Raw genomic sequence first — 22,000 nt, 5'->3', positions numbered from 1 at the left:
GGTCAGTGCTGAGGGAGCGGCCACTGTCGGAGGGTTGGTGCTGAGGTAGTGCTGCACAGTTGGAGGGTCAGTGCTGAAGGAGCAGTCACTGTTGCAGGGCCAATGCTGAGGGAGCGCCGCACTGTCGGAGGGTCAGTGCTGAGGTAGTGCTGCACAGTCGGAGGGTCAGTGCTGAAGGAGCAGTCACTGTTGCAGGGCCAATGCTGAGGGAGCGCCGCACTGTCGGAGGGTCAGTGCTGAGGGAGCGCTACACTGCTGGAGGGTCAGTGCTGAGGTAGCGCCGCACTGTCGGAGGGTCAGTGCTGAGGAAGCGCCGCACTGTCGGAGGGTCAGTGCCGAGGTAGCGTTGCAGTGTTGGAGGGTCAGTGCTGAGGGAGCGCCGCACTGTCGGAGGGTCGGTGCTGAGGGAGCGCTGCACTGTTGGAGAGTCGGTGCTGAGGGATTGGGCACTGTCAGACAGTCAGTGCTGAGGGAGCGCCGCACTGTCGGAGGGTCAGTGCTGAAGGAGTGCCGCACTGTCGGAGGGTCAGTGCTGAGGGAGCACCACTGCCGGAGGGTCAGTGCTAAGGGAGCGCCGCACTGTCGGAGGTTCGGTGCTGAGGGAGCACAGCACTGTCGGAGGGTCAGTGCTGAGGGATTGGGTAATGTCAGAGAGTCAGTGCTGAGGTAGCGCTGCACTGTCGGAGTGTCAGTGCTGAAGGAGTGCCGCACTGTCGGAGGGTCACTGTTGAGGGAGTGGGCACTGACGGACGGTCACTGCTGAGGGAGCAGGCACTGTCAGAGGGTCAGTGCTGAGGGAGTGCCGCACTGTCGGAGGGTCAATGCTGAAGGAGTGCTGCACTGTCGGAGGGTCGGTGCTGAGGGATTAGGCTGTGTCAGAGGGTCAGTGCTGAGGGCGCACCGCACTGTCGGAGGGCCAGTGCTAAGGGAGCGCTGCACTGTCGGAGGGTCACTGCTGAGGGAGAGCCGCACTGTCGGAGGGTCAATGCTGAAGGAGTGCTGCACTGTCGGAGGGTCAGTGGTGAGGGAGCGGCCACAGTTGGAGGGTCAGTGCTGAGGGAGCGCCGCACTGTCGGAGGGTCGGTGCTGAGGGAGCGCCGCACTGTCGGAGGGTCGGTGCTGAGGGAGCGCCGCACTGTCGGAGGGTCACTGTTGAGGGAGTGGGCACTGTCAGAGGGTCAGTGCTGAGGGAGTGCCGCACTTTCGGAGGGTCAATGCTGAAGGAGTGCTGCACTGTCTGAGGGTCAGTGCTGTGGGAGTGGGCACTATTGGAGGGTCAGTGCTGAGGGAGTGGGCACTGTCAGAGGGTCGGTGCTGAGGGAGCGCCGCACTGTCGGAGGGTCAGTGCTGAGGGAGCGCTGCACTGTCGGAGGGTCACTGTTGAGGGAGTGGGCACTGAGGGAGGGTCACTGCTGAGGGAGTGGGCACTGACGGAGGGTCACTGCTGAGGGAGTGCCGCACTGTCGGAGGGTCAATGCTGAAGGAGTGCTGCAATGTCGGAGGGTCAGTGCTGAGGGAGCGGCCACTGTCGGAGGGTCAGTGCTAAGGGAGCGCCGCACTGTCGGAGGGTCGGTGCTGAGGGAGCACCGCACTGTCGGAGGGTCGGTGCTGAGGGAGCGCTGCAGTGTTGAAGGGTCGGTGCTGAGGGATTGGGCAGTGTCAGACAGTCAGTGCTGAGGAAGCGCCACACTGTCTGATGGCCAGTGCTGAGGGAGCGCTGCACTATCGAAGGGTGAGTGCTGAAGGATTGGGTACTGTCAGAGAGTCAGTGCTGAGGGAGCGCCGCACTGTCGGAGGATCGGTGCTGAGGGATTGGGTACTGTCAGAGAGTCAGTGCTGAGGTAGCGCTGCACTGTCGGAGGGTCAGTGCTGAGGGAGCGGGCACTGTCAGAGGGTCAGTGCTGAGGGAGTGCTGCACTGTCGGAGGGTCAGTGCTGAAGGAGTGCTGCACTGTCGGAGGGTCACTGTTGAGGGAGTGGGCACTGAGGGAGGGTCACTGCTGAGGGAGTGGGCACTGACGGAGGGTCACTGCTGAGGGAGTGCCGCACTGTCGGAGGGTCAATGCTGAAGGAGTGCTGCACTGTCGGAGGGTCAGTGCTGAGGGAGCGGCCACTGTCGGAGGGTCAGTGCTAAGGGAGCGCCGCACTGTCGGAGGGTCGGTGCTGAGGGAGCACCGCACTGTCGGAGGGTCAGTGCTGAGGGAGCGCTGCAGTGTTGAAGGGTCGGTGCTGAGGGATTGGGCAGTGTCAGACAGTCAGTGCTGAGGAAGCGCCACACTGTCTGAGGGCCAGTGCTGAGGGAGCGCTGCACTATCGAAGGGTGAGTGCTGAAGGATTGGGTACTGTCAGAGAGTCAGTGCTGAGGGAGCGCCGCACTGTCGGAGGATCGGTGCTGAGGGATTGGGTACTGTCAGAGAGTCAGTGCTGAGGTAGCGCTGCACTGTCGGAGGGTCAGTGCTGAGGGAGCGGGCACTGTCAGAGGGTCAGTGCTGAGGGAGTGCTGCACTGTCGGAGGGTCAGTGCTGAAGGAGTGCTGCACTGTCGGAGGGTCACTGTTGAGGGAGTGGGCACTGACGGAGGGTCACTGCTGAGGGAGCAGGCACTGTCAGAGGGTCAGTGCTGAGGGAGTGCCGCACTGTCGGAGGGTCAATGCTGAAGGAGTGCTGCACTGTCGGAGGGTCAGTGCTGTGGGAGTGGGCACTATTGGAGGGTCAGTGCTGAGGGAGTGGGCACTGTCAGAGGGTCAGTGCTGAGGGAGCGCCACACTGTCAGAGGGTCGGGGTTGAGGGGGCAGGCACTGTTGGAGGGTCAGTGCTGAGGGAGCGCCACTGCCGGAGGGTCAGTGCTAAGGGAGCGCCGCACTGTCGGAGGGTTAGTGCCGAGGTAGCGCTGCACTGTTGGAGGGTCAGTGCTGAGGGAGCGCCGCACTGTCGGAGGATCGGTGCTGAGGGAGCGCCGCACTGTCGGAGGGTCAGTGCTGAGGGAGCGCCGCACTGTCGGACGGTCACTGTTGAGGGAGTGGGCACTGACAGACGGTCACTGCTGAGGGAGCAGGCACTGTCAGAGGGTCAGTGCTGAGGGAGTGCCGCACTGTCGGAGGGTCAATGCTGAAGGAGTGCTGCACTGTCTGAGGGTCAGTGCTGTGGGAGTGGGCACTATTGGAGGGTCAGTACTGAGGGAGCGGCCACTGTCGGAATGTTGGTGCTGAGGGAGTGGGCACTGTCGGAGGGTCAGTGCTGAGGGAGCGCTGCACTGTCGGAGGGTCAGTGCTGAGGGAGCGCTGCACTGTCGGAGGGTCAGTGCTGGGGGAGCGCCGCACTGAAAGAGGGTCCGTGCTGAAGGAGCGGTCACTGTCGGAGGGTCAGTGCTGAAGGAGTGCCGCACTGTCGGAGGGTCACTGTTGAGGGAGTGGGCACTGACGGACGGTCACTGCTGAGGGAGTGCCGCACTGTCGGAGGGTCAATGCTGAAGGAGTGCTGCTCTGTCGGAGGGTCAGTGCTGAGGGAGCGCCACTGCCGGAGGGTCAGTGCTAAGGGAGCGCCGCACTGTCGGAGGTTCGGTGCTGAGGGAGCGCCGCACTGTCAGAGGTTCGGTGCTAAGGGAGCGCCGCACTGTCGGAGGGTCAGTGCTGAGGGAGCGCTGCACTGTTGAAGGGTGAGTGCTGAAGGATTGGGTACTGTCAGAGAGTCAGTGCTGAGGGAGCGCCGCACTGTCGGAGGGTCAATGCTGAAGGAGTGCTGCACTGTCGGAGGGTCAGTGCTGAGGGAGCGGTCACTGTCGGAGGGTCAGTGCTGAGGGAGCGCTGCACTGTCGGAGGGTCAGTGCTGAAGGAGTGCCGCACTGTCGGAGGGTCACTGTTGAGGGAGTGGGCACTGACGGAGGGTCACTGCTGAGGGAGTGCCGCACTGTCGGAGGGTCAATGCTGAAGGAGTGCTGCACTGTCGGAGGGTCAGTGCTGAGGGAGCGCCACTGCCGGAGGGTCAGTGCTAAGGGAGCGCCGCACTGTCGGAGGGTTAGTGCCGAGGTAGCGCTGCACTGTTGGAGGGTCAGTGTTGAGGGAGTGGGCACTGACAGACGGTCACTGCTGAGGGAGCAGGCACTGTCAGAGGGTCAGTGCTGAGGGAGTGCCGCACTGTCGGAGGTTCGGTGCTGAGGGAGCGCCGCACTGTCGGAGGGTCAGTGCTGAGGGAGCGCCGCACTGTCGGAGGGTCAGTGTTGAGGGAGTGGGCACTGACAGACGGTCACTGCTGAGGGAGCAGGCACTGTCAGAGGGTCAGTGCTGAGGGAGTGCCGCACTGTCGGAGGGTCAATGCTGAAGGAGTGCTGCACTGTCTGAGGGTCAGTGCTGTGGGAGTGGGCACTATTGGAGGGTCAGTGCTGAGGGAGTGGGCACTGTCAGAGGGTCGGTGCTGAGGGAGCGCCGCACTGTCGGAGGGTCAGTGCTGAGGGAGCGCCGCACTGTCAGAGGGTCAGTGCTGAAGGAGCGGTCACTGTCGGAGGGTCAGTGCTGAGGGAGCGCTGCACTGTCGGAGGGTCACTGTTGAGGGAGTGGGCACTGACGGAGGGTCACTGCTGAGGGAGTGCCGCACTGTCGGAGGGTCAATGCTGAAGGAGTGCTGCACTGTCGGAGGGTCAGTGTTGAGGGAGCGGCCACTGTCGGAGGGTCAGTGCTAAGGGAGCGCCGCACTGTCGGAGGGTCAGTGCTGAGGGAGCGCTGCAGTGTTGAAGGGTCGGTGCTGAGGGATTGGGCAGTGTCAGACAGTCAGTGCTGAGGGAGCGCCACACTGTCGGAGGGCCAGTGCTGAGGGAGCGCTGCACTATCGAAGGGTGAGTGCTGAAGGATTGGGTACTGTCAGAGAGTCAGTGCTGAGGGAGCGCCGCACTGTCGGAGGATCGGTGCTGAGGGATTGGGTACTGTCAGAGAGTCAGTGCTGAGGTAGCGCTGCACTGTCGGAGGGTCAGTGCTGAGGGAGCGGGCACTGTCAGAGGGTCAGTGCTGAGGGAGTGCTGCACTGTCGGAGGGTCAGTGCTGAAGGAGTGCCGCACTGTCGGAGGGTCACTGTTGAGGGAGTGGGCACTGACGGAGGGTCACTGCTGAGGGAGCAGGCACTGTCAGAGGGTCAGTGCTGAGGGAGTGCCGCACTGTCGGAGGGTCAATGCTGAAGGAGTGCTGCACTGTCGGAGGGTCAGTGCTGTGGGAGTGGGCACTATTGGAGGGTCAGTGCTGAGGGAGTGGGCACTGTCAGAGGGTCAGTGCTGAGGGAGCGCCACACTGTCAGAGGGTCGGGGTTGAGGGGGCAGGCACTGTCGGAGGGTCAGTGCTGAGGGAGTGGGCACTGTCGGAGTGTCAATGCTGAGCGAGCGGGTACTGTCGGAGGGTCAGTGCTGAGGGAGCACCGCACTGTCAGAGGGTCAGTGCTGTGGGAGGAGACACTGTCGGAGGGTCAGTGCTGAGCGAGCGCTGCACTGTCGGAGGGTCAGTGCTGAGGGAGCGGGCACTGTCAGAGGGTCAGTGCTGAGGGAGTGCCGCACTGTCGGAGGGTCAGTGCTGAGGGAGTGCCGCACTGTCGGAGGGTCACTGTTGAGGGAGTGGGCACTGACGGAGGGTCACTGCTGAGGGAGTGCCGCACTGTCGGAGGGTCAGTACTGAGGGAGCGGCCACTGTCGGAGGGTTGGTGCTGAGGGAGTGGGCACTGTCGGAGGGTCAGTGCTGAGGGAGTGCCGCACTGTCGGAGGGTCAGTGCTGAGGCAGCGCTGCACTGTCGGAGGGTTGGTGCTGAGCGAGAGCTGCACTGCTGGAAGGTCAGTGCTGAGGTAGCGCCGCACTGTCGGAGGGTCAGTGCTGAAGGAGCAGTCACTGTCGGAGGGCCAATGTTGAGGGAGCGCCGCACTGTCGAAGGGTCGGTGCTGAGGGAGCGCCGCACTGTCGGAGGGTCAGTGCTGAGCGAGCGCTGCACTGACGGAGGGTCAATGCTGAGGGAGTGGGCACTGTCGGAGGGTCAGTACTGAGGGAGCGGCCACTGTCGGAAGGTTGGTGCTGAGGGAGTGGGCACTGTCGGAGGGTCAGTGCTGAGGGAGCGCTGCACTGTCGGAGGGTCGGTGCTGAGGGAGCGCTGCACTGTCGGAGGGTCAGTGCTGGGGGAGCGCCACACTGAAAGAGGGTCAGTGCTGAAGGAGCGGTCACTGTCGGAGGGTCAGTGCTGAAGGAGTGCCGCACTGTCGGAGGGTCACTGTTGAGGGAGTGGGCACTGACGGACGGTCACTGCTGAGGGAGTGCCGCACTGTCGGAGGGTCAGTGCTGAGGGAGTGCCGCACTGTCGGAGGGTCAATGCTGAAGGAGTGCTGCACTGTCTGAGGGTCAGTGCTGTGGGAGTGGGCACTATTGGAGGGTCAGTACTGAGGGAGCGGCCACTGTCGGAAGGTTGGTGCTGAGGGAGTGGGCACTGTCGGAGGGTCAGTGCTGAGGGAGCGCTGCACTGTCGGAGGGTCAGTGCTGAGGGAGCGCTGCACTGTCGGAGGGTCAGTGCTGGGGGAGCGCCGCACTGAAAGAGGGTCCGTGCTGAAGGAGCGGTCACTGTCGGAGGGTCAGTGCTGAAGGAGTGCCGTACTGTCGGAGGGTCACTGTTGAGGGAGTGGGCACTGAAGGACGGTCACTGCTGAGGGAGTGCCGCACTGTCGGAGGGTCAATGCTGAAGGAGTGCTGCTCTGTCGGAGGGTCAGTGCTGAGGGAGCGCCACTGCCGGAGGGTCAGTGCTAAGGGAGCGCCGCACTGTCGGAGGTTCGGTGCTGAGGGAGCGCCGCACTGTCAGAGGTTCGGTGCTAAGGGAGCGCCGCACTGTCGGAGGGTCAGTGCTGAGGGAGCGCTGCACTGTTGAAGGGTGAGTGCTGAAGGATTGGGTACTGTCAGAGAGTCAGTGCTGAGGGAGCGCCGCACTGTCGGAGGGTCAATGCTGAAGGAGTGCTGCACTGTCGGAGGGTCAGTGCTGAGGGAGCGGTCACTGTCGGAGGGTCAGTGCTGAGGGAGCGCTGCACTGTCGGAGGGTCAGTGCTGAAGGAGTGCCGCACTGTCGGAGGGTCACTGTTGAGGGAGTGGGCACTGACGGAGGGTCACTGCTGAGGGAGTGCCGCACTGTCGGAGGGTCAATGCTGAAGGAGTGCTGCACTGTCGGAGGGTCAGTGCTGAGGGAGCGCCACTGCCGGAGGGTCAGTGCTAAGGGAGCGCCGCACTGTCGGAGGGTTAGTGCCGAGGTAGCGCTGCACTGTTGGAGGGTCAGTGTTGAGGGAGTGGGCACTGACAGACGGTCACTGCTGAGGGAGCAGGCACTGTCAGAGGGTCAGTGCTGAGGGAGTGCCGCACTGTCGGAGGTTCGGTGCTGAGGGAGCGCCGCACTGTCGGAGGGTCAGTGCTGAGGGAGCGCCGCACTGTCGGAGGGTCAGTGTTGAGGGAGTGGGCACTGACAGACGGTCACTGCTGAGGGAGCAGGCACTGTCAGAGGGTCAGTGCTGAGGGAGTGCCGCACTGTCGGAGGGTCAATGCTGAAGGAGTGCTGCACTGTCTGAGGGTCAGTGCTGTGGGAGTGGGCACTATTGGAGGGTCAGTGCTGAGGGAGTGGGCACTGTCAGAGGGTCGGTGCTGAGGGAGCGCCGCACTGTCGGAGGGTCAGTGCTGAGGGAGTGCCGCACTGTCAGAGGGTCAGTGCTGAAGGAGCGGTCACTGTCGGAGGGTCAGTGCTGAGGGAGCGCTGCACTGTCGGAGGGTCACTGTTGAGGGAGTGGGCACTGACGGAGGGTCACTGCTGAGGGAGTGCCGCACTGTCGGAGGGTCAATGCTGAAGGAGTGCTGCACTGTCGGAGGGTCAGTGTTGAGGGAGCGGCCACTGTCGGAGGGTCAGTGCTAAGGGAGCGCCGCACTGTCGGAGGGTCAGTGCTGAGGGAGCGCTGCAGTGTTGAAGGGTCGGTGCTGAGGGATTGGGCAGTGTCAGACAGTCAGTGCTGAGGGAGCGCCACACTGTCGGAGGGCCAGTGCTGAGGGAGCGCTGCACTATCGAAGGGTGAGTGCTGAAGGATTGGGTACTGTCAGAGAGTCAGTGCTGAGGGAGCGCCGCACTGTCGGAGGATCGGTGCTGAGGGATTGGGTACTGTCAGAGAGTCAGTGCTGAGGTAGCGCTGCACTGTCGGAGGGTCAGTGCTGAGGGAGCGGGCACTGTCAGAGGGTCAGTGCTGAGGGAGTGCTGCACTGTCGGAGGGTCAGTGCTGAAGGAGTGCCGCACTGTCGGAGGGTCACTGTTGAGGGAGTGGGCACTGACGGAGGGTCACTGCTGAGGGAGCAGGCACTGTCAGAGGGTCAGTGCTGAGGGAGTGCCGCACTGTCGGAGGGTCAATGCTGAAGGAGTGCTGCACTGTCGGAGGGTCAGTGCTGTGGGAGTGGGCACTATTGGAGGGTCAGTGCTGAGGGAGTGGGCACTGTCAGAGGGTCAGTGCTGAGGGAGCGCCACACTGTCAGAGGGTCGGGGTTGAGGGGGCAGGCACTGTCGGAGGGTCAGTGCTGAGGGAGTGGGCACTGTCGGAGTGTCAATGCTGAGCGAGCGGGTACTGTCGGAGGGTCAGTGCTGAGGGAGCACCGCACTGTCAGAGGGTCAGTGCTGTGGGAGGAGACACTGTCGGAGGGTCAGTGCTGAGCGAGCGCTGCACAGTCGGAGGGTCAGTGCTGAGGGAGCGGGCACTGTCAGAGGGTCAGTGCTGAGGGAGTGCCGCACTGTCGGAGGGTCAGTGCTGAAGGAGTGCCGCACTGTCGGAGGGTCACTGTTGAGGGAGTGGGCACTGACGGAGGGTCACTGCTGAGGGAGTGCCGCACTGTCGGAGGGTCAGTACTGAGGGAGCGGCCACTGTCGGAGGGTTGGTGCTGAGGGAGTGGGCACTGTCGGAGGGTCAGTGCTGAGGTAGTGCTGCACTGTCAGAGGGTCGGTGCTGAGGGAGCGCTGCACTGTCGGAGGGTCAGTGCTGAGGGAGCGCCGCACTGACAGAGGGTCAGTGCTGAAGGAGCGGTCACTGTCGGAGGGTCAGTGCTGAGGGAGCGCTGCACTGTCGGAGGGTCAGTGCTGAAGGAGTGCCGCACTGTCGGAGGGTCACTGTTGAGGGAGTGGGCACTGACGGACGGTCACTGCTGAAGGAGTGCTGCACTGTCGGAGGGTCAGTGCTGAGGGAGCGCCTCTGCCGGAGGGTCAGTGCTAAGGGAGCGCCGCACTGTCGGAGGTTCGGTGCTGAGGGAGCGCCGCACTGTCGGAGGTTCGGTGCTAAGGGAGCGCCGCACTGTCGGAGGGTCAGTGCTGAGGGAGCGCTGCACTGTTGAAGGGTGAGTGCTGAAGGATTGGGTACTGTCAGAGAGTCAGTGCTGAGGGAGCGCCGCACTGTCGGAGGGTCAGTGCTGAGGGATTGGGTACTGTCAGAGAGTCAGTGCTGAGGTAGCGCTGCACTGTCGGAGGGTCAGTGCTGAGGGAGCGGGCACTGTCAGAGGGTCAGTGCTGAGGGAGTGCCGCACTGACGGAGGGTCAATGCTGAAGGAGTGCTGCACTGTCGGAGGGTCAGTGCTGAGGGAGCGGTCACTGTCGGAGGGTCAGTGCTGAGGGAGCGCCGCACTGTCGGATGGTCAGTGCTGAGGGGGCGCCTCACTGTCAGAGGGTCAGTGCTGAGGGAGAGCCGCAGTGTCGGAGGGTCAGTGCTGAGGGAGCGGTGCACTGTCAGAGGGTCCGTGCTGAGGGAGTGGGCACTGTCAGAGGGTCAGTGCTGAGGGAGTGCCGCACTGTCAGAGGGTCAGTGCTGAGGCAGCGTCGCACTGTCCTAGGGTCAGTGCTGAGGCAGCGTCGCACTTCAGAGGGTCAGTGCTGAGGCAGCGTCGCACTGTCGGAGGGTCAGTTCTGAGGCAGCGTCGCACTGTCGGAGGGTCAGTGCTGAGGGAGTGCCGCACTGTCAGAGGGTCAGTGCTGAGGGGGCGCCGCACTGTCAGAGGGTCAGTGCTGAGGGAGAGCCGCACTGTCAGAGGGTCAGTGCTGAGGGAGCGCCGCACTGTCGGAGGGTCAGTGCTGAGGCAGCGTCGCACTGTCGGAGGGTCAGTTCTGAGGCAGCGTCGCACTGTCGGAGGGTCAGTACTGAGGGAGAGTCGCACTGTTGGAGGGTCAGTGCTGAGGCAGCGTCGCACTGTCAGAGGGTCAGTGCTGAGGGAGCGCCGCACTGTCGGAGGGTCAGTGCTGAGGGGGCGCCGCACTGTCAGAGGGTCAGTGCTGAGGGAGAGCCGCACTGTCAGAGGGTCAGTGCTGAGGGAGCGCCGCACTGTCGGAGGGTCAGTGCTGAGGGGGCGCCGCACTGTCAGAGGGTCAGTGCTGAGGGAGCGGTGAACTGTCAGAGGGTCAGTGCTGAGGGGGCGCCGCACTGTCGGAGGGTCAGTGCTGAGGGAGTGACGCACTGTCAGAGGGTCAGTGCTGAGGGAGCGGTGCACTGTCGGAGGGTCAGTGCTGAGGGAGCGGTCACTGTCAGAGGGTCAGTGCTGAGGGAGCGGTGCACTGTCAGAGGGTCAGTGCTGAGGGAGCGGTCACTGTCAGAGGGTCAGTGCTGAGGGAGTGCCGCACTATTCAGTGTGAAATCTTTTGGATGATCTTCTGGGTTGATGTAAAAGATCTCTCAGCACTTTTTGAAATGATGGTACATAGTAACTGGAGTCGGCCATTCAGCCCCATGAGCCTATTCCAGCACTCAGTGGATCACGGCTGATCTGTGGCCTATTTTGATATACCTGCCTTTGACCTAGATCCTTTAATACATTTGCTTAACATTAAATTTATTTATCTTTATTTTTTAAAATTTAATTTTAAAAAGTTAACATTCTTAACCAACCCAGCAACCACTACCATTTGTGCAAGAGCATTCCAAACCTCTCCCGTTGTGTGTAGAAGTGTTTCCTAACATCTCTCCCCAACGCTCTGGCCCTCATTCTCAGACAGTGTCCCCGAGTTCTGGAATCTCCACCAAATGGAAATAGTTTATCTTTACCTACCCTGCCTTTTCCTGTTGCTAGCTTGAAAACTTTGATAAGATCATCTCTTTAGCTTCGAAATTTTCAAGAAAGTAGGCTTACATTGTATAATGCTTCTTCATAATTTAACCCCTGAAGCCCAGGTATCATTCTTGTAAAGCTACATTGTAGTCTAATATTCTTACTGAAGTATGATGCCCAGATCTACTCTCAGTGCTCCAAGTGGGGTCTAACCAAGGCTTTGAATGACTGTGGCCTAACTTCTGTGTCCTTGTACACCAGTCCTCTAGATGTAAAGGCCAGCTTCCATTGGCTTTCTTGACTATTTTTATCATTTTAAAAGATCTATGCAGATGAACCAAATCTCTTTGAATTTCCACCGTACTTAACTTCAAGCCATCCAGAAATTTCCCTGACTTGTCCTGTCTTGGTTGTGGGAATCCTCCCTGGTTTCCTGGTGATTATTTATAACCGAGCATCAATCAACTGGATGGATTATTCATCATTACTGCACTATGTGGGGTGCTGCTATGCACAAGTTGCCATATTTCTTACATTATAACAGGGCCACAGTTCAAAAAAATGCCTAATTGGTTGCAAAATGCTTTGGGACATTCTGAGGTTGTAATAGGTAGCATAGAAATGCAATTCATGTTCTCTCCATTGGTTTATGCAAGAACCCAGCCAACATGAATCAACAGTGAGAGCCAGAAATTCTTCATGTGATTATCTGTCAAAGGGGCTGAAGATCTCAGAGTCATTCTGACTGCAACAAAAAAAATGCTTGAATTCAATAATCCAGTCCAAGGCAGAACAATTTTTAAATTGCCTTACTTTACAAGGTTTCTCTGCCTAACTCTAGACTATTTCTGCATTTGTCCCCCTGCTATGTTATACTTTGAGTATGTTCCAAGTGGTGGAGACTGTACACAGGAAGTTGCTGTGGCTGGCAGTGCCCTATATATGGGCCACACCTGCTCACTTTGCCCCTCTGTGCCAAGTTTCTGAAAGCCTGGCCTCTCACTGCGGTGCCATGCCTAAGACCACAAACACCCAGTGAGTTCTTGGTGCAGTCTGGCTATGATTTCGGTGCCATGCTTTGGGGGAACAGGGGAGTTAGTTACCGGCTGCTGGATTCCTAACCTTGTTTCTCACAGTTTTGATCTTTCCGTACCTCCACACCGCTCCTGGACACTACAGCTCCCCGCTTTAAAGCAGCGTATTTCGCCTCTGTTCCCGACCGCTTTCCAACAGAGGAGCAGAAGCCTGTAAAGGCCATGTAACCGTGGAAACAAGCTGTTGCGGAGAGAACATGCAGCAGAAGCCAAAGTAAAGCTGTTGAACACTGTGTGCCCCTGTAACTGAGCCAGAAAACTGGTATGGGACCAGCAACTCCAGTAGAACAGAACTCTCATCGACAGGCAGATGGGAGAAGTGGCTGGAAAGTAGCGATCTCCTTGGAATATGTGTGTCTGAGTATGTGAGACTGTGTGTGTGTGTGTGTGTGTGTGTGTGTGTGTGTGTGTGTGTGTGTGTGTGTGTGTGTGTGTGTGTGTGTGTGTGTGTATGTGTGAGTATGTGAGACTGTGTGTGTGTGTGTGTGTGTGTGTGAAACTGTGTGTGTCTGTCTGTCTGTGTGTCTGTGAGACTCTGTGTGTGTGTGTGTGTGTGTGTGTGTGTGAAAGAGAGTCTGTGTGTGTGTGTCTGAGTCTGTGAGACTGTGTGTGTGTCTGTCTGTGTCTTGTATGTGAGACTGTGTGTGTGTCCGTGTGCGTGTGTGTCTGTCTGTGTCTGAGAGTCTCTCTGAGTGTGAATGTGTCTGTCTGTCTGTGTGTCTGTTTGTGTGTCTGTTTGTGTGTGTGTCCGAGTCTGTGTGTGTCTCTGTGTCCCTGTGTCTGAGTGTATGTGCGTCTGTCTGTGTGTGTGTGTGTGTGTGTCTGAGTGTGTGTGTGTGTGTGTGTGTGTGTGTGTGTGTGTGTGTGTGTGTGTGTGTCTGAGTGTATGTGCATGTCTGTGTGTGCCTGTATGAGTGAGACAGAGAGAGAGAGAGAGAGACAGCGAGAGAGAACACAGGCAGGGATCACTGACACGGAGGACTCACTCATATCCTACAATCCTCTGAAATTTAAAATACAACAAAGGAAGGGCAGCAAAATCCCTCAAACTGGGCATGGCAAGAGGGTGGGGCTTACATGGAGTCCAGACAATTCAATGGAAAAGGTGATAAGTCTGGACTGAAGCTGGTGGGGGGCACTGGGTCAGAGAGGGGATAGAGGGACTGGGAGGGGGGCAGGGTGAAACCAGAGACAGGAGGAGATATGGAAGGGGAGCAGGAAGTGTGAAGAATAGAGTTAGAAGGGGAGAGAGAGGGAGTGAGGGAGGGGGGGAAAGATAGAGAGTGAGAGAGAGAGAGAGAGAAACAGGGAGGAATTACAATTCAACCTCTCCTAGAGACACTACACCTGCTCAAGCAAATAATAACAGTGGGAAATCTCAAGCTGACTTTGGGAGTTATTCGATCTATCATTTGCCAATCAGTGAGGAGGAAATTATTTTTAAAAATAACTTAATTTTGTTGGAATGTAGGTCTTGAGAAAATAAACTAATTTTTATTTTAAGGTCCAAATGCGAACTATGAATCATTATTAAGGGACCATTCATCAGTACTACAATAAAATATCCAATGTGGTAAAGATTAGTGGGAAACCATAGGATTGGGAAGCCTTTACAAACCAGCAGAGAATAACTAAAAAAAAGCGTAAAGAGAGAGAAGATGGAAATAGAAGGGTAAGCTAGCCAGTAAAATAAAACATATGAAAAAACTTCTATCATATGAACAATAAGACAAAGGCAAGAGTGAAACTGGATCACTGGAAAATGAGGCTGAAAAGTTGTAATGGGGAATAAATAAATGGAGGAGGAATGGAATAGGTACTTTGTATCAGTTTTCACACTGGAAGACACGAGCTGCATAATACAACTTGAAGAGAATCAGACAGCAGGAGGTGAGTGTGGTTGCCGTCACTAAGGAGAAGGTCGTGGTGAAGCTGAAGAGTCTGAGGGTGGAAAAATCACCTGGGACTGGATGGACCAGAAGCCAGAGTTCCGAAGGAGATAGGTGAGGAGATTGCACAAATACTGGTTGTGATCTTTCAGCAATCACTGGAGTTGGGCGGGGGGGGGGTCCCAGAGGACTGGAAAATGGCCAGTGGGACACCCCTGTTTAAGAATAGAGAGAGACAGAAGAATGAATGCCTGTGAGCCTGACCCTAGTCATTGTTAAGATTTCAGAGTCCACTATTAACAAAGAACAAAGAACAAAGAAAATTACAGACCAGGGACAGGCCCTTTGGCTCTCCAAGCCTACACCAAGCCAGATCCTCGATCTAAACCTGTCACCTATTTTCCCTCTGCTCCCTGCCTATTCATGTATCCATCTAGATACATCTTAAATGACGCTATTGTGCCCACCTCTACCACCTCCGCGGCAACATGTTCCAGGCACCCACCACCCTCTGCGTAAAGAACTTTCCACACGTATCTCCCTTAAACTTTTGCCCTCTCACTTTGAACTCATGACCCCTGGTAATTGAGTCGCCAACTCTGGGGAAAAAGCTTCTTGCTATCCACCCTGTCTATACCCCTCATGATTTTGCAGACCTCCGTCTTTCTAATGTAAATAATCCTAATCTTCTCAACCTCTCTTCATAGCTAGCACCCTCCATACCAGGCAACATCCTGGTGAACCTCCTCTGCACCCTCTCCAAAGCATCCACATCCTTTCGGTAATGTGGCGACCAGAACTGTACACATTATTCCAAATGTGGTCGAACCAAAGTCCTATACAACTGTAACATGACCTCCCAGCTCTTGTACTCAATACCCCGTGTGATGAATGAAAGCATGCCATATGTCTTCCTGACCACCCTACTGACCTGCGTTGCCACCTTCAGGGTACAATGGACCTGAACACCCAGATCTCTCTGTGCATCAACTTTCCCCAGGGCTTTTCCATTATTAAGGATAAGATTGCGGAGTACTTGGAAGTGCATGGTAAAATAGGGCTGAGTAGGCATGCGTTTGTCGAGGAGAGGCTTAGGTTCTGTCAGGCCAGATTTGGAATATGGAGAATAGTACTGGGCCCTGTATCTAAGGAAAGATATGCTGCCTTCGAATGGGGTCAAGAGGAGGTTTATGGGAATGATCTTGGAGTGAAAGGCTTGTCATATGAGGAGCAGTTGAGGACATTGGTTTTGTCATTGATGGAGTTTAGAAGAATGGGGTGGATCTCACTGAAACTTACAGAATATGAACAAAAGGTATGGGAGCAGATTTAGGCCATTCAGCCCATTGGGTTTTTCATGGCTGATATATTTCTCTACCCCATTGTTTTGCCTTCTCCCTGTAACCCTTGATACATTATTAATCAAGAACTTACTTATCTAACACTGAGAGGCCTGGAGGGAGTGGACATAGGGAAGATGTTTCCACGAGTAGGAGAGACTAGGACACAATGACACAGACTCAGAGTGAAGGGACAACCCTTTAGAACTGAGATGAGGAGGAATGTCTTCAGCCAAAAGGTGGTGAGTCTGTGGGATTCATTGCCATAGAGGGCTATAGCAGCCAAGTCATTGAATGAATTAAAGACAGAGATAATTAGATTCTTGGTTAATGAGGGGGATCAAGGGTTACAGGGAGAAAGCAGGAGAATGAGTTTGAGAAACATCTCAGTCATGATCAAATGGCAGAGCAGACTCAATGGGCCAAATGGGCCAATTCGACTCCTATACCTTTTGGTTTTATAGTAATCATTAGTGCATCCACCTTACACACCCACTCCTGTCACTAACATACATAACACCGTGATACACAGCGTTAACACCGTGTGGACCTGGAGGAACAAAGCAGGCCAGGCAGCATCAGAGGAGCAGGAACGTTGATGTTTTGGGTAGGGGATCCTTCTTCAGAAATGGGGAGGGGGAGGGGAGCTCAGAAATAATTAGACAGAGGGGAGGAGTGGGGCTGGGGAAGGTAGGTGGGGTGGTGATAGGTGAGTGCAGGTAGGCAGTGGTGGGGATTGGTCATGAGGTGGGAGGAGTGGATAGGTGTGAGAGAACTTGGACAGGTTGTGTCAGGTCAACGAGGTGGGGTGAGAGGAAGGGTTGGATATGGGATGAGGCTGGGGTTGGGGAGATTTTAAAACTGGTAAATTCCATGTTTTGGTCATCGTACAGAGCACAGATGCTCTATGAAATGGCCGCCGAGTCTCTGTATGCAACAAATGACAACACCTTCCAGTCGCCAACCATTTTTACCTCCGTCTCCCACTCCCTGGGTGAGATGTCCATCCTGGGCCTCTTCAGCATCACAATGACACCACCCACAAACTGGAGGAGCAGCACTTCATATCCTGCCTTGGGAGCCTACAGCCAATTTGCACACAGGAAGCGCCAGAAAAGAATGAGATAAGGAACTGCTAATCTGTTTTTGTGATGTTGAGACAAATATTGATCAGCATCCCACAGAAACACAGAAGATAGTAAGGCTATTCAGCCCAAAAGTTGCTGGAAAAGCTCAGCAGGTCTGGCAACATCTGTGAAGGAAAAAAAGAGTTAACGTTTCAGATCCTGCTGAGGAAGGGTCACCAGACTTGAAATGTTAACTCTGTTTTCTCCTTCACAGATGCTGCCAGACCTATTGAGCTTTTCCAGCAACTTTGTTTTTTTTCCTGATTTACAGCATCCGCAGTTCTTTCAGTTTTTAATTAGGCCATTCAGCTCAATGAGCCTATTCCACCATTCAACATGATCATGGTTGATCCTCTACCTCAACGCTTAACTTCTTAGAATTCCTACAGTGTGGAAACAGGCCCTTCAGCCCAACAAGTCCATCCTGAAACCTTGGAGCATCCCACCCAGACCCATTCCCTTATAACCAATTAAACTACACACCCCTGAACACTGTGGGCAATTTAGCATGGCCAATCCACCTAGCCTGCACATCTTTGGACTGTGGGAGGGAATGGGAGCACCCGGAGGAAACCCATGCAGCCTGAGGGTGGAATCAAACCCAGGCCCCTGGGGCTGTGAGGCAGCAGTGCTAACATCAGAGCCACGGTGCCACTGCTTAATTCTTGCTCTTGCCCCATACCCATGTAACCTCTAGAAAATTTTTATTTGAACATATTCAGTGGCTTGGCCTCCATGGCTTTCTGCGGCACAGAATTCCAAAATTCCACATTCCCTCAGTGAAGACATTTTTTTTCTCAGTTCAAATCAGCCCATCCATATCCTGAGACTTTCCAGTCATGGAAAACCAAGAAACCTTCCTGTTCTTCTCTGAAATATCCCAACAGAATTTTTTACGTCCAGTTCAGAAAGCAAATCGCATTTTGATTTAATATTGCATCCAAAGTCATTGCCTCCAACAGGACAGAATTCCCTTAGTCTAAGCATTGCAAACATCAGCGTACCCTCCACAGGAGGTCTTGAACCCACAAACTTCGGACTCAAGGGCAAGATCACTGTCAGATGGACCAAATCTGATGCAGTTGTGCAACAGTAGGAGCCCAGTGTTGTACCATGGTAGCCCAGTGTCATTACAGCAGTAGATCAGTGTTATACAGTGGTAGACCAGTAGACCAGTAGATCAGTGTTATACAGTGGTAGACCAGTAGCCCAGTGTTATTACAGCGGCAGACCAGTAGCCCAGTGTTATTAGAGTTGTAGACCAGTAGCCCAGTGTTATTAGAGTGGTAGACCAGTAGCCCACTGTTATCACAGCGGCAGACCAGTAGCCCAGTGTTATTATAGCAGTAGGCCAGTACAAGTGGCCCAGAGTTATTACAGCGGTAGACCAGTAGCCCAGTGTTATTACAGCAGTAGACCAGTAGCCCAGTGTTATTACAGCAGTAGATCGGTAGCCCAGTGTTATTACAGCAGTAGAGCAGTAGATCAGTGTTGTACAGTGGTAGACCAGTAGACCAGTGTTATTACAGCAGTAGACCAGTAGCCAGATGTTATTACAGCAGCAGACCAGTAGCCCAGTGTTATATAATGGGAACTGCAGATGCTGGAGAATCCGAGATAACAAGATGTTGAGCTGGATGAACACAGCAGGCCAAGCAGCATCTTAGGAGCACAAAAGCTGACGTTTCGGGCCTAGACCCTTCATCAGAAATGGGGGAGGGGAAGAGGGTTCTGAAATAAATAGGGAGAGAGGGGGAGGTGGATTGAAGATGGATAGAGGAGAAGATAGGTGGATAGGAGACTCCTGATCACCTATATAAGAGATAACAAAGTGTGGAGCTGGATGAACACAGCAGGCCAAGCAGCATCTTAGGAGTACAAAAGCTGACGTTGCAGGGTCTAGGCCCGAAACGTCAGCTTTTGTGCTCCTAAGATGCTGCTTGTCCTGCTGTGCTCATCCAGCTCCACACTTTCTTATGTTGGATTCTCCAGCATCTGCAGTTCCCCTTATCTCTCTTCTGACCACCTATCTTCTATCTTGTTATCTTCCATCCATGCACTGTATTTACATGGCTCACTGCTGCAGAAAGGCTGATAACATCATCAAAGACTCTTCACACCCCATTTAGACTCTCTTCCAACCTCTTCCATCAGGCGGAAATCACAAAAGCTTGAACACATGCACCAACAGGTTGAAGAACAGCTTCTTTCCTGCTGTTATTAGACGCTTAGTCTCTTTGGCTTCAAATAACCTGCATCTTTGTGCACCTCCTGTGCAGTGTAACCTGTATGCCTTGCTATTTCTAAGTACCCTATGATCTGTATGTCTTTGTTTGCTGTGATCTGCCTGTACTGCTCACAAAACAAAACTTTTCACTGCACACAGGTACATGTATGCACATGTAACTACAATAAATCAAAATAAATCAGCCTTCTCTGCTCTAAGGAAAACAATCCCAGCCTATTCAGTTTCTCCAGTTAAATTGCTCCAGGTCAGGTAATATCCTGGTGAATCTCCGGCAACTTCTGGCCCGATATTCCAGCAGACTCTCATGGTGGTCGCACAACAATACTATCTTTCCCGGAACTAGGAGTTGGGAATGTAACTAAGGTGGACTTTGTCTTAATTTTTTTTTCTTATCTATGCCTTCTGATATTAATACAGGCCTCATGGTGTAGCAATTTAAACATTTTTCACTGTCTTTTTTGTAAAAAAAATACAAGAGACAATAAGTTACAGTTCTATTCAATTCAGTACACTCTGTAATGCAACCAAATCCTTCCTATAGTGCTGTGAGCGGAACTACACACTGTACTCCAGCTGTGGCCAAGCTAACATTACATGCAGCTTCATCATATACTGTTATATACTGTAGTCGCAAGCACACCAGTCCAGGTACAGCACAGGTTACAAATTAATAACTATACAAATTAAATTTCCCTTTTAATGCTTCGATTCCACCCTATATTAGTCAGACTAACACTCAACAATCTTAATACTGATGAGTCACAGTATTAAATCACATGGTGCAGGCAGGCTATTCAATTTTGAGTTAGTGAGTGAAGGCTATTTGGTGTACAAAATTAATAACAAGAAGTAGAGGAGATATTGTTTGCACGTCAGAATGCATAGCAGCCTAAGAGTCAAGATATTTAATTCCACAATAATGTAACAACTGAAAAAAAGGTTGAGTATCTATCTGGAGCAAGGCAGTTAAATGTCAAATGGAACATGGCAATTCCAGAGTAGTCAGAAAAATCCAAGTGAAGGGAAGCAGTAGACCATTGCAGATGGGTGGAAATCATTATTGAGAGAATAGCCATTCACATCAAAAACGTGCCCCATTTGGAAACATTCAGAGACAGTGTGCATGTTAAACTTTCAGAAGTCACAGCAACAGAAACTGCTGACAGTGCTCTAAGGGCCAGAGAAAACATACAGATCACAATGTACATGTGCCAGCCAGCCAATTCCACACTTTGACATGCCATCAAGATGCAATTACACATTAACATGCCCTCAACACAGTCCTCCAAAGCCAACCTAACAGGAGAGGAACTATTTATTAGCAACAGCAAAATCTAATTTCCTTCAGCTAATAGTTTCAGCCCTTTCGTCTTTGATTTCCCATGAGCGTTCCAAAATTCTGGAGGTTTTCAACCAGGGAGAAGTTGGTAAAATCTGGAATAGAATGCCTTTCTCAGCAAGTAGCTCAGTCAGAACGAAAATTCACATTTTCCTTTCCAGTTCTCAAAGCAATGTCTCAGTATTGACACTGGACCAGGAGAGCAGACAATTGTCCCATTGCCTAGCAACAGGATTTATCCGAATATACAGTACAGTAGCAAAATGTTTGAGATTAAAGTATGTAAAAATGCCAGACAGTGTAACAGACTGATTAATCAGTAACTCCATCCCAGACAACAGGAAATACTGAATAGAAAGACTAATTTTTTACACAAGAATGATCTGAGCATTAAGGTAAAGTGCCAACTCTGTGTGATGTTTGTTTTTGAGCCAAGATTGTTTCACCCAGAGACAGAATCTACAAACAGAGCAGAGGCTGAACATGAGCTCTGCGTCCACTCAAATGCTCAAGAAAACCTAGCCAAGACAGAACTGGGAACTATACCATCGGTTTTTCATTGTTTCTGGGTCAAAACCCTGGAACTCCCTTCTTAACACTGCTGGGTGTGCACCTACACCTTAGGCCTGCAGCAATTCAAGCTGACTGCTTACCACCATCTTCTCAAGGTCAATTAGGGATGAGAAATAATTGCTCACCCAACCTGCGATGCCCACGTCCTGGGAGTGAAAGAGAGGGAAAGGCTGGAGGTATTGCACAAGGAGCAAAATCAGCTGCGTGGAATAAGTAATCTGACTTGAATCCATTTCTATTCCATACATACACACATATGTAGACATTGCTAGGCAGATGCATACACACACAGACAGACTGAGGGACATGCATATAACAAACTGATGGACACATACATAGACACACTGACTGATGGACACACGTGTGCACGCACACACACACACACGCAGTCAGACACAAACAGACTGATGGGCACACATACACATGCAGACAGAGAAAGGTGCACACATACACAGACAGACAAGTGGATGTGCCCAAATGGACAGAGTGAAGGATATGTATACACACACAAACAGACTGACATGACACTCAGACAGACAGACAGGTAGACACACAAACAAATGCACTCAGGCAGACAAGCACACACAGGCATTATGTAGGATACACAGAGGCTCTCTCACACACAGACAGGCAGACAGATTGAAGGACACACGCATACACACAGACAGGGACACATAAACACAAACACACAAACATGGGTACACAGACATACTGACACATCACACACATCCATCTTGGATTAAGATTGGAAAGAGAGCAGTTCATCTGATCTCAACCTCAATATCTCTCAGCATCTTACTGAGGGCCATAAGTCTGTATGTGATAACTGGATTAGACTGGCCAGCTGGTCTGTCGTGTTAAGTTACTGTCCCATCGCAGTTGGAGGTGGGCAACTGCACATCGCCCGATCATCATCACATTGCTGGGTGTAGGACCTTACCATGTACCAATTAGCATATTTCCACATTACAGCAATGATTATATCTCTAAAGTGTTTGGTTGGCTACAATGTATTTTGGGATGGCCTGTGGTAGAATACGGTGCTACAGAAATGCAAATCCCTTCTTTCTTTAACAGTTAAAAGAAGCTTTTTGATATTGGTACCAGTCACGCTCATTTACCCAGAGTCCTGATGAAAGGCACACACACTGTGACTCTCAACAGCAACACAATAAAACTTCCAAACAAATACTGATAAACACAAATTACTGATTGTGCTTAAACTGTCTGCAATTGAGAGATTGCCAGAAGAAGTCCAAGAAATGTACAAATTAGGGGCAGAATTAGGCCATTTGGCCCCTCTAGCTTGCTCTACTATTCAATTACATCATGGCTGACCTGTTT

At 53.8% G+C, this 22,000-nt stretch overlaps 1 protein-coding gene across 6 annotated transcripts in view; it reads right to left on the bottom strand.

Annotated features, from left to right (window-relative positions):
- The window catches only part of LOC125466901 (ubiquitin carboxyl-terminal hydrolase 2-like), a 283,930-nt gene that overhangs the window by 236,980 nt on the left and 24,950 nt on the right, over positions 1-22,000 (bottom strand). The window contains exon 1 of one of the 6 annotated variants that reach the window (XM_048562039.2): positions 12,200-12,261. The exons of the other annotated variants lie outside the window; for them this stretch is intronic. The gene's annotated coding sequence lies outside the window, so the exon portion shown is untranslated. Of the gene's footprint in view, positions 1-12,199; positions 12,262-22,000 lie in introns of those variants that run through there. 6 annotated transcript variants of the gene reach the window in all.

Source organism: Stegostoma tigrinum, chromosome 32 (genome assembly GCF_030684315.1).
Source record: "Stegostoma tigrinum isolate sSteTig4 chromosome 32, sSteTig4.hap1, whole genome shotgun sequence".
Lineage (NCBI taxonomy): Eukaryota > Metazoa > Chordata > Chondrichthyes > Orectolobiformes > Stegostomatidae > Stegostoma > Stegostoma tigrinum.
Note: the sequence above shows the minus strand (reverse complement) of the source record. Positions and strands in the feature narration are given on the sequence as shown.